Raw genomic sequence first — 13,286 nt, forward strand, 5'->3', positions numbered from 1 at the left:
ATTTCTATTTTCTGGTTTTGTTTTGTCCTGAAAATGCCAACATTGATTGAGGGGTGTTGATTGATCTGTATGTATTTTATGCTAATGTAGAATATAGTTTCATTCCCAAGCCAACCACGCTCACAACCCTCTCTGACAGTCTATTAACTACTTTAAAATTGTAAATGTATGCTCTTAGCCTCACAACCTTGCAATACTTGTGTTGAATTGTGCTGGATGTGCTGTGGAATATAGTGTCTTACTCACTAAACTCTGGTTTATTCAATGTTTGAATCACAATAATACAACTACAGCTTTAAATATAATATAAAATATCCAGAAAATATGTCACCTCAGCAGGGGTTGTCAGTTCACTGCTGTTCCACTGCTTTACTTCAGTCACTGACAGCTGTGTAATGGCATCAGGAACATAGTTTATAGGCTATATTGCCATATGCCATTCTTTCTACATGTCCTTTTCATGTAGCTTTGCTCAGTTATCGTGGAGATGTGCATGGGGGGGTGAAGATATATAAAAGTACAATTTCTGTTGTCAAGAATGATCCTTTGATGACTTAGTGTCCTCTAGTGGTGTAGTTGCAGATTGTAAGCATCTTAATACCGCTGAGTCTTCCAAAGGCTGTAGGATAAAATGTGGCATTTATGAATATAAAGAGGAGGAAACAAAAACACATGGACTGTTGACTCTGAAAGAAAGGAGTGAGGAGTGATCAGGTAGACTCCATCGGTTAATGAGGAGTGACAAAGGCTGAAAACAAGAGCCAATCAGTGACAAGGAAAAGACAGGAAAGGAAGTGAGGTAGATGGAAAAGGGAAGTGAATAAAATAAAAAATAAAAATACATTCCTCAGGACATAGACACCAGAATATAGTGAGATTAAAAAAATATGCATCTAAAAATTATTGTTTTCCCCTTTGCCCTCTTTGGTATTCCCAGTATTCCCCCACCAGGGAACAGACTCCCTACCTGGCTGCTCAGGCGAACTGACGCGATGACGCATCCGCGGCAGCAGCTGAGCCGGAAAGTTCGCGGCCACTCGGGATACATGAACCTGCTTCATGGAGACGTGTGGAGGACGAGAGGAAGAAAGGAGAGAGACTGGAGGAAAATAAGACGAAGAACTGGAGTTTGTTGTGAGTTATGAGGTCAGTCAGAGGCTGAACGGCCACACAAACAAACACAAACGAACAAACAAACAAACAAACAAACAAACAAGCTCGCTGCGTCTGTTGCTAGGTAGCTAACAGCTGTACTAGCGTCTGTACAGTTTGCGATTATAAACAACAACAAGCGGTCAAATTCACTCGAGTTACATAAGGGGTGAAAATGGGAGGTTATTGTGAGAAGGAACATGAAGTTTTAGACTGTTTTTTGTTGTCTTTCTGCTGTTATTGTCAGAGGAAATCAACGCCACCTGTTGATGAGCAATCAGCGAAAGCGACAAGCGAACAGCGTCTCGAACAACAAAGATAGAGACTCCGTTTGTACAGTGAATGTTTGCTCTGTCAATAATTAGTTGTAGCTTTATGATTACTGGAATAATTCATGTTGTTAGATAATAATAAATTAATTTATTGTGTGTTTGATGGTTGCAGGAGGACTGCTGTTGACAGGCTCTGTGGTAACTATGAAGAGTCTTCAGGTTGGTCCACTTTCTAGTCTTATTGTTGACTATAAATGTGACTGAACTGTTTTTATATACCCTAAAACAACATTTCATCTGTTCATCAGGATCACATCTTTTTAAATACCTCATTTTAAGTTAAATCCTATCTGGAGACTTTGGATCTAAAATGAAGGTTTTGAAATAGTGGACCCAGGTCCCGGTATTGGGATATGGATTTGGTAATCCAATCCTACTTGTCATCTGTAGCCCCTCGTTCTTGCACAGTATTGATTGTAAAATCTGCACCTCTTCTCTGGCTAATTGCATTAATAATAAATAGTGTACCCACTTCTTCAGGCACCACTACGCCACCGACTGTGTGTCAGTCTTAAGGTTTTGGGTTTGATCCTCAGGTGATGCTGTTTAAACTTCAAGGTTTTAAATGCTGGATTTTCACAAAGAAGAAATAAAAAGACAATAACTTTGGTTCTGCTACATTCATTTGAATTGTCTGACAATTTTATAAAATGTTAATTTCTTACAGTTTGAAGGCTGACAACATGTGGCGGAGGACTGCAGTTGACATGCTCTGTGGTAACTATGGAAGAGTCTTCAGGTAAGTCTAATTTCCATTGTTTATTATTCACGTTGTTGTCACTGTATTACATCGCTAACTGATTAAACACTGTAACGTTGCTCTTGTGAAGCAGTAATCAGATTACATTTGCTCTGTCAATAATTAGTTGTAGCTTTATGATTTACTGGAATAATTCTGGACCATACTACATGTTGGTAGATAATAAATGAAGCTGTGTGTAAATTGATTAAGTGTTGGTTGAATTATTCCACCAGTGTATCTGACAGGAGCATAGTTGGAAAGTGGAGTGTGTCTTTTATTCTTGAGGCAGTTTATAGGATAGAAATTATACAAACTCTCCTTCTTATGTGATAAAATTTTTTATTGAACCCCAATATCACCTTCAGTAACAGAAATCCAAATTCATAATGTAATGTTTCCTAAAAACACACTTTCATACAAACTGAACTGTATTAAAAATGTTCAACATTCATCATTCATTGTCAGAATTAATTCTCTATTGTTGAGTATTTTATTCCACTTAACTACAATGTTTTATTTTTTTCATTTTGTCTGTTTTATCTTGTCACAAACTATCAGAGTTCAGTCTCTATCTGGGAGAAACAACAATGTCGGAATGAATTGCAGTGACAGTGAAATACAACAGAAAACCAAATCCAACCTCAGTAAGTGTTCTCGCTGTGCTCTGCTTTGGTTTCTGGGAGCTCCGGCTGCAGTTGTTTTCACTCTTCTCATGCAGGAGCAGGCTGTTTAGTAGAGAATACGGTTTGTCTTCACATCATCACAGTTTACATCTTAAATAATCATCTAAACTTTAAAAATAAGTATTTCATTTGGTTGTTTTCACAGAAATGAAGGAAACTGCTGGACCTTCAGATCCCACCGCTCCAGAGCCCCGGACTCTCACACACACGCTGCTGTAACCGTCCTCCACTGTGATGCTGTGGTATGTATCTTACATTATAAACACCTGTATAGGTTTTCTCAGATAACGGATTAGGAATGTAACAACTTGTTCTGACTTTATAAAGTATTGAAGTAAATTTCACTCTTTGCTGTATTGTTTAACATATATTGTTTGTGGCACACTTTCTTGTGTCTTACATTAGTCCTTTATGGTGTAAGTCATACTAATGTTTGTTTAGTGTAAGAGTGTCAAATATAGTAGTTTTAATATACTATAGTAGTTTCTAATGTAGTATAGTAGTGTTTAATTTAGTGTAGTCTTTTTTTAACATAATATAGTAGTAGTTAATATTCATCATCAACTATAATTTCAATAAAATAATAATATATAAAATAAATAAATATCAATTCAATAACACTAGTGAACAGCTTTAATATTAATTCATGTTAAGTGTTGTATAGTGTTGCAGTTATTCACTCTGACCACTGGAGGGCACCCTTCGTTGAACTGAACACTATTATATTAGATTTAAAATCTTAACATTTATAATTTGAAATTAAATGAAAATCAATCATAAGATAATTTATTAGTGCAAATATCCAGTGTAAATGTAAACAGAAAGTAAATTGTCTAGTAGAACAATGACCCAGCATCAGGATCAAGAAGACACAGATTTTGTCCAAAAATAATCCTATTGAGTCTGTATAATTGGTAAAAATGAAACTCCAGCACCGAGCGAGACTCGAACCAGACACTGATGTCCAGTTGGAAGAAGGGGATCCTCCTGAAGCCCCAGTCTGAACTAGGAGGACCCACCAGAGCTGCCACACATACAGTACTCTTTACTCTGACCACTGGAGGGCACCCTTCATTGAACTGAACACTATTATATCATTAGATTTAAAATCTTAACATTTAGATTTAACATGTTTCTTGTACATATGAACATATTGGTGACAATTACATACAACATGTTCTACACTTAAATTTAATTTTCACATTTGGTGCAACATAGCAGAAGATTGATAATAATTATTGTCTTTCAGCTACTTAGGTTACTCAGGTCAGTTCAGAATAAAAAATAAGAGGTTGAAAAACTTAAATTTATTAGTGCAAATATCCAGTTTTTTTATTTCATACACCAAGGAGCATATTGTCTTCTCTCCCCTCACAGGAAATAATCTGCTAAATATTCATCCAAATCTTTGGTTTTACACAAACAACATCTTTCAGTAACTGACTGAATTATAAAGAGCACAGCTGGATAATGTAATCTGGCTCCATGTCTGTACTAATCACCTACACTCTCTCTTTCTTTAATAACTTTAAACATTTGAGTAAAAGTTCAGATGCTCATGGTTATTTATTCTATAACCCTCTGCTTCTAATCCAGATCAGCCAAGAACCCCAGGAGGAGGAGAACTGCTCTTGACACGCACTGCTGGAACTATGGAAGAGTCTTCAGGTAAGTCCACTTTTCAGTGTTTATGTCTGTCAGCTATATTGCCATATATTAGTATTGGCATCATGCCATTCTTTCTACATGTTGAAAATAAACCTTGAATTGTAAAAAGTACAGCTGGATAATGTCCTTTCTGGCTCCATGTCTCTACTAATCACCTGCACTCTCTCCTCCTGCCTCCAGGGTGTGCTCCAGTCAGCGTTTTACACAACAACACTTCAATGGTTCCAGTCGACGCTTCGAGAGAGAGTGAGTGAAACTGTCTTATTTCTAATATAATATAGTAGTGTCTAATATAGTGTCTAATATAATATAGTAGTGTCTAATATAGTACATTAGTGTCTAATATAATACAGTAGTGTCTAATATAATATAGTAGTGTCTAATATAATATAGTAGTGTCTAATATAATACAGTAGTGTCTAATATAATACAGTAGTGTCTAATATAATACATTAGTGTCTAATATAATACATTAGTGTCTAATATAATATAGTAGTGTCTAATATAATATAGTAGTGTCTAATATAATACAGTAGTGTCTAATATAGTACAGTAATGTCTAATATAATACAGTAGTGTCTAATATAATACAGTAGTGTCTTAATGTAATACAGTAGTGTCTAATATAATATAGTAGTGTCTAATATAGTACATTAGTGTCTAATATAATATAGTAGTGTCTAATATAATACATTAGTGTCTAATATAATATAGTAGTGTCTAATATAGTAGTGTCTAATATAATACAGTAGTGTCTAATATAATATAGTAGTGTCTAATATAATACATTAGTGTCTAATATAATATAGTAGTTTCTAATATAATATAGTAGTGTCTAATATAGTACAGTAATGTCTAATATAGTACAGTAGTGTCTTAATGTAATATAGTAGTTTCTAATATAATATAGTAGTGTCTAATATAGTGTCTAATATAATATAGTAGTGTCTAATATAATATAGTAGTTTCTAATATAATATAGTAGTGTCTAATATAGTGTCTAATATAATACAGTAGTGTCTAATATAGTGTCTAATATAATATAGTAATGTCTAATATAATATAGTAGTGTCTAATATAGTGTCTAATATAATATAGTAGTGTCTTATATAGTACATTAGTGTCTAATATAATATAGTAGTTTCTAATATAATATAGTAGTTTCTAATATAATAAAGTAGTGTCTAATATAGTACAGTAATGTCTAATATAGTACAGTAGTGTCTTAATGTAATATAGTAGTGTCTAATATAATATAGTAGTGTCTAATATAGTGTCTAATATAGTATAGTAGTTTCTAATATAATATAGTAGTGTCTAATATAGTGTCTAATATAATATAGTAGTTTCTAATATAATATAGTAGTGTCTAATATAGTAGTGTCTAATATAATATAGTAGTGTCTAATATAGTAGTGTCTAATATAATATAGTAGTGTCTAATATAGTACAGTAATGTCTAATATAGTACAGTAGTGTCTTAATGTAATATAGTAGTGTCTAATATAATATAGTAGTGTCTAATATAGTGTCTAATATAGTATAGTAGTTTCTAATATAATATAGTAGTGTCTAATATAGTGTCTAATATAATATAGTAGTGTCTAATATAAAATAGTAGTGTCTAATATAGTAGTGTCTAATATAATATAGTAGTGTCTAATATAATATAGTAGTGTCTAATATAATACAGTAGTGTCTAATATAATATAGTAGTGTCTAATATAATATAGTAGTGTCTAATATAATATAGTAGTGTCTAATATAGTACAGTAATGTCTAATATAGTACAGTAGTGTCTTAATGTAATATAGTAGTGTCTAATATAATATAGTAGTGTCTAATATAATATAGTAGTGTCTAATATAGTGTCTAATATAATATAGTAGTTTCTAATATAATATAGTAGTGTCTAATATAGTGTCTAATATAATATAGTAATGTCTAATATAATATAGTAGTGTCTAATATAGTGTCTAATATAATATAGTAGTGTCTAATATAATATAGTAGTGTCTAATATAATATAGTAGTGTCTAATATAGTAGTGTCTAATATAATACAGTAGTGTCTAATATAGTACCGTAGTTTCTAATATAATATAGTAGTGTCTAATATAGTGTCTAATATAATATAGTAGTGTCTAATATAATATAGTAGTGTCTAATATAATATAGTAGTGTCTAATATAGTAGTGTCTAATATAATATAGTAGTGTCTAATATAGTGTCTAATACAATATAGTAGTTTCTAATATAATATAGTAGTGTCTAATATAGTAGTGTCTAATATAATATAGTAGTGTCTAATATAGTATAGTAGTGTCTAATATAGTGTCTAATATAATATAGTAGTGTCTAATACAGTAGTGTCTAATATAATATAGTAGTTTCTAATATAATATAGTAGTGTCTAATATAATATAGTAGTTTCTAATATAATATAGTAGTTTCTAATATAATATAGTAGTGTCTAATATAGTACAGTAATGTCTAATATAATATAGTAGTGTCTAATATAGTGTCTAATATAATATAGTAGTGTCTAATATAATATAGTAGTGTCTAATATAGTAGTCTAATATAATATAGTAGTGTCTAATATAATATAGTAGTGTCTAATATAGTGTCTAATATAATATAGTAGTTTCTAATATAATATAGTAGTGTCTAATATAGTAGTGTCTAATATAATATAGTAGTGTCTAATATAGTAGTGTCTAATATAGTATAGTAGTGTCTAATATAATATAGTAGTGTCTAATACAGTAGTGTCTAATATAATATAGTAGTGTCTAATATAGTAGTGTCTAATATAATATAGTAGTTTCTAATATAATATAGTAGTTTCTAATATAATATAGTAGTGTCTAATATAGTACAGTAATGTCTAATATAGTACAGTAGTGTCTTAATGTAATATAGTAGTGTCTAATATAATATAGTAGTGTCTAATATAGTGTCTAATATAGTATAGTAGTTTCTAATATAATATAGTAGTGTCTAATATAGTGTCTAATATAATATAGTAGTTTCTAATATAATATAGTAGTGTCTAATATAGTAGTGTCTAATATAATACAGTAGTGTCTAATATAATATAGTAGTGCCTAATATAATATAGTAGTGTCTAATATAGTGTCTAATATAATATAGTAGTGTCTAATATAATATAGTAGTGTCTAATATAGTGTCTAATATAATATAGTAGTGTCTAATATAATATAGTAGTGTCTAATATAATATAGTAGTGTCTAATATAGTAGTGTCTAATATAATATAGTAGTGTCTAATATAGTGTCTAATATAATATAGTAGTTTCTAATATAATATAGTAGTGTCTAATATAATATAGTAGTGTCTAATATAGTATAGTAGTGTCTAATATAGTGTCTAATATAATATAGTAGTGTCTAATACAGTAGTGTCTAATATAATATAGTAGTGTCTAATATAATATAGTAGTGTCTAATATAATATAGTAGTTTCTAATATAATATAGTAGTTTCTAATATAATATAGTAGTGTCTAATATAGTACAGTAGTGTCTAATATAATATAGTAGTGTCTAATATAATATAGTAGTGTCTAATATAATATAGTAGTGTCTAATATAGTAGTCTAATATAATATAGTAGTGTCTAATATAATATAGTAGTGTCTAATATAGTGTCTAATATAATATAGTAGTGTCTAATATAATATAGTAGTGTCTAATATAATATAGTAGTGTCTAATATAGTAGTCTAATATAATATAGTAGTGTCTAATATAATATAGTAGTGTCTAATATAGTGTCTAATATAATATAGTAGTTTCTAATATAATATAGTAGTGTCTAATATAGTAGTGTCTAATATAATATAGTAGTGTCTAATATAGTAGTGTCTAATATAGTATAGTAGTGTCTAATATAATATAGTAGTGTCTAATACAGTAGTGTCTAATATAATATAGTAGTGTCTAATATAGTAGTGTCTAATATAATATAGTAGTTTCTAATATAGTATAGTAGTGTCTTAATATAATATAGTAGTGTCTAATATAGTACAGTAATGTCTAATATAGTATAGTAGTGTCTTAATGTAATATAGTAGTGTCTAATATAATATAGTAGTGTCTAATATAGTGTCTAATATAATATAGTAGTTTCTAATATAATATAGTAGTGTCTAATATAGTGTCTAATATAATATAGTAGTTTCTAATATAATATAGTAGTGTCTAATATAGTAGTGTCTAATATAATACAGTAGTGTCTAATATAATATAGTAGTGTCTAATATAATATAGTAGTGTCTAATATAGTGTCTAATATAATATAGTAGTGTCTAATATAATATAGTAGTGTCTAATATAGTGTCTAATATAATATAGTAGTTTCTAATATAATATAGTAGTGTCTAATATAGTATAGTAGTGTCTTAATGTAATATAGTAGTTTCTAATATAATATAGTAGTGTCTAATATAGTAGTGTCTAATATAATATAGTAGTGTCTAATATAATATAGTAGTGTCTAATATAATACATTAGTGTCTAATATAATATAGTAGTTTCTAATATAATATAGTAGTGTCTAATATAATACAGTAGTGTCTAATATAGTACAGTAGTGTCTTAATGTAATATAGTAGTTTCTAATATAATATAGTAGTGTCTAATATAGTGTCTAATATAATATAGTAGTGTCTAATATAATATAGTAATGTCTAATATAATATAGTAGTGTCTAATATAGTAGTGTCTAATATAATACAGTAGTGTCTAATATAGTGTCTAATATAATATAGTAATGTCTAATATAATATAGTAGTGTCTAATATAGTGTCTAATATAATATAGTAGTGTCTAATATAATACATTAGTGTCTAATATAATATAGTAGTTTCTAATATAATATAGTAGTTTCTAATATAATATAGTAGTGTCTAATATAGTACAGTAATGTCTAATATAGTATAGTAGTGTCTTAATGTAATATAGTAGTGTCTAATATAATATAGTAGTGTCTAATATAGTGTCTAATATAGTATAGTAGTTTCTAATATAATATAGTAGTGTCTAATATAGTGTCTAATATAATATAGTAGTTTCTAATATAATATAGTAGTGTCTAATATAGTAGTGTCTAATATAATATAGTAGTGTCTAATATAGTAGTGTCTAATATAATATAGTAGTGTCTAATATAGTAGTGTCTAATATAATATAGTAGTGTCTAATATAGTACAGTAATGTCTAATATAGTACAGTAGTGTCTTAATGTAATATAGTAGTGTCTAATATAATATAGTAGTGTCTAATATAGTGTCTAATATAGTATAGTAGTTTCTAATATAATATAGTAGTGTCTAATATAGTGTCTAATATAATATAGTAGTGTCTAATATAAAATAGTAGTGTCTAATATAGTAGTGTCTAATATAATATAGTAGTGTCTAATATAATACATTAGTGTCTAATATAATATAGTAGTGTCTAATATAGTACAGTAATGTCTAATATAGTACAGTAGTGTCTTAATGTAATATAGTAGTGTCTAATATAATATAGTAGTGTCTAATATAGTGTCTAATATAGTATAGTAGTTTCTAATATAATATAGTAGTGTCTAATATAGTGTCTAATATAATATAGTAGTTTCTAATATAATATAGTAGTGTCTAATATAGTGTCTAATATAATATAGTAATGTCTAATATAATATAGTAGTGTCTAATATAGTGTCTAATATAATATAGTAGTGTCTAATATAATATAGTAGTGTCTAATATAATATAGTAGTGTCTAATATAGTAGTGTCTAATATAATACAGTAGTGTCTAATATAATATAGTAGTGCCTAATATAATATAGTAGTGTCTAATATAGTGTCTAATATAATATAGTAGTGTCTAATATAATATAGTAGTGTCTAATATAATATAATATAGTAGTGTCTAATATAATATAGTAGTGTCTAATATAGTGTCTAATATAATATAGTAGTTTCTAATATAATATAGTAGTGTCTAATATAGTAGTGTCTAATATAATATAGTAGTGTCTAATATAGTATAGTAGTGTCTAATATAGTGTCTAATATAATATAGTAGTGTCTAATACAGTAGTGTCTAATATAATATAGTAGTTTCTAATATAATATAGTAGTGTCTAATATAATATAGTAGTTTCTAATATAATATAGTAGTTTCTAATATAATATAGTAGTGTCTAATATAGTACAGTAATGTCTAATATAATATAGTAGTGTCTAATATAGTGTCTAATATAATATAGTAGTGTCTAATATAATATAGTAGTGTCTAATATAATATAGTAGTGTCTAATATAGTAGTCTAATATAATATAGTAGTGTCTAATATATAATATAGTAGTGTCTAATATAGTATATAGTAGTGTCTAATATAATATAGTAGTGTCTAATATAATATAATATAGTAGTGTCTAATATAGTAGTGTCTAATATAGTAGTGTCTAATATAGTAGTGTCTAATATAGTATAGTAGTGTCTAATATAATATAGTAGTGTCTAATATAGTAGTGTCTAATATAATATAGTAGTGTCTAATATAGTAGTGTCTAATATAGTATAGTAGTGTCTAATATAATATAGTAGTGTCTAATATAGTAGTGTCTAATATAATATAGTAGTGTCTAATATAGTAGTGTCTAATATAGTATAGTAGTGTCTAATATAATATAGTAGTGTCTAATACAGTAGTGTCTAATATAATATAGTAGTGTCTAATATAGTAGTGTCTAATATAATATAGTAGTTTCTAATATAATATAGTAGTTTCTAATATAATATAGTAGTGTCTAATATAGTACAGTAATGTCTAATATAGTACAGTAGTGTCTTAATGTAATATAGTAGTGTCTAATATAATATAGTAGTGTCTAATATAGTGTCTAATATAGTATAGTAGTTTCTAATATAATATAGTAGTGTCTAATATAGTGTCTAATATAATATAGTAGTTTCTAATATAATATAGTAGTGTCTAATATAGTAGTGTCTAATATAATACAGTAGTGTCTAATATAATATAGTAGTGCCTAATATAATATAGTAGTGTCTAATATAGTGTCTAATATAATATAGTAATGTCTAATATAATATAGTAGTGTCTAATATAGTGTCTAATATAATATAGTAGTGTCTAATATAATATAGTAGTGTCTAATATAATATAGTAGTGTCTAATATAGTAGTGTCTAATATAATATAGTAGTGTCTAATATAGTGTCTAATATAATATAGTAGTTTCTAATATAATATAGTAGTGTCTAATATAGTAGTGTCTAATATAATATAGTAGTGTCTAATATAGTATAGTAGTGTCTAATATAGTGTCTAATATAATATAGTAGTGTCTAATACAGTAGTGTCTAATATAATATAGTAGTTTCTAATATAATATAGTAGTGTCTAATATAATATAGTAGTTTCTAATATAATATAGTAGTTTCTAATATAATATAGTAGTGTCTAATATAGTACAGTAATGTCTAATATAATATAGTAGTGTCTAATATAGTGTCTAATATAATATAGTAGTGTCTAATATAATATAGTAGTGTCTAATATAATATAGTAGTGTCTAATATAGTAGTCTAATATAATATAGTAGTGTCTAATATAATATAGTAGTGTCTAATATAGTGTCTAATATAATATAGTAGTTTCTAATATAATATAGTAGTGTCTAATATAGTAGTGTCTAATATAATATAGTAGTGTCTAATATAGTAGTGTCTAATATAGTATAGTAGTGTCTAATATAATATAGTAGTGTCTAATACAGTAGTGTCTAATATAATATAGTAGTGTCTAATATAGTAGTGTCTAATATAATATAGTAGTTTCTAATATAATATAGTAGTTATATAGTACAGTAATGTCTAATATAGTACAGTAGTGTCTTAATGTAATATAGTAGTGTCTAATATAATATAGTAGTGTCTAATATAGTGTCTAATATAGTATAGTAGTGTCTAATATAATATAGTAGTGTCTAATATAGTGTCTAATATAATATAGTAGTTTCTAATATAATATAGTAGTGTCTAATATAGTAGTGTCTAATATAATACAGTAGTGTCTAATATAATATAGTAGTGTCTAATATAGTACAGTAGTTTCTAATATAGTGTCTAATATAATATAGTAATGTCTAATATAATATAGTAGTGTCTAATATAGTGTCTAATATAATATAGTAGTGTCTAATATAATATAGTAGTGTCTAATATAGTAGTGTCTAATATAATATAGTAGTGTCTAATATAATATAGTAGTGTCTAATATAGTACAGTAGTTTCTAATATAATATAGTAGTGTCTAATATAATATAGTAGTGTCTAATATAGTAGTGTCTAATATAATATAGTTGTGTCTAATATAATATAGTAGTGTCTAATGTATATGTGCTGGATGACATCTTGGTACTTGTACTAACTTCTCTCTCTCTCAGCTCCTGCGTCGTCCAGCCGGATGCCAGTTGGGACCGCCAGCGGACCAGTTGGCATTTTCCACAAAGACTTACTTCTTTGTGGAAAATGCCAACTGGTGGGAAGGAGGGAGGAGAGGCGCTCTCTTTGTGTTGGCAGTGTTAATGTTGAATAAAATTATTTTAAAATCCATAACCCCCTGCATTTGTCTCTCTGGAAACCCGGGAGGGGACACGGCCCCCTCCTCTCC

The 13,286-nt window shown here is 27.7% G+C and overlaps 1 long non-coding RNA gene across 4 annotated transcripts; it reads left to right on the top strand.

Annotated features, from left to right (window-relative positions):
- Positions 1-880: 880 nt before the first annotated feature.
- On the top strand, positions 881-13,231 carry LOC127378537 (uncharacterized). 4 transcript variants are annotated; one of them, XR_007888066.1, is made up of 9 exons: positions 881-1,146; positions 1,400-1,490; positions 1,597-1,643; positions 2,152-2,223; positions 2,785-2,870; positions 3,055-3,151; positions 4,506-4,577; positions 4,758-4,823; positions 13,060-13,231. It is a non-coding gene; the product is annotated as an uncharacterized LOC127378537 (long non-coding RNA). The 4 variants fall into 4 exon arrangements; XR_007888067.1 differs by having other exon boundaries at positions 882-1,146; positions 1,400-1,485; XR_007888068.1 differs by having other exon boundaries at positions 882-1,146; positions 1,400-1,481.
- Positions 13,232-13,286: the final 55 nt, after the last annotated feature.

This window comes from Dicentrarchus labrax, unplaced genomic scaffold (genome assembly GCF_905237075.1).
Source record: "Dicentrarchus labrax unplaced genomic scaffold, dlabrax2021, whole genome shotgun sequence".
Lineage (NCBI taxonomy): Eukaryota > Metazoa > Chordata > Actinopteri > Moronidae > Dicentrarchus > Dicentrarchus labrax.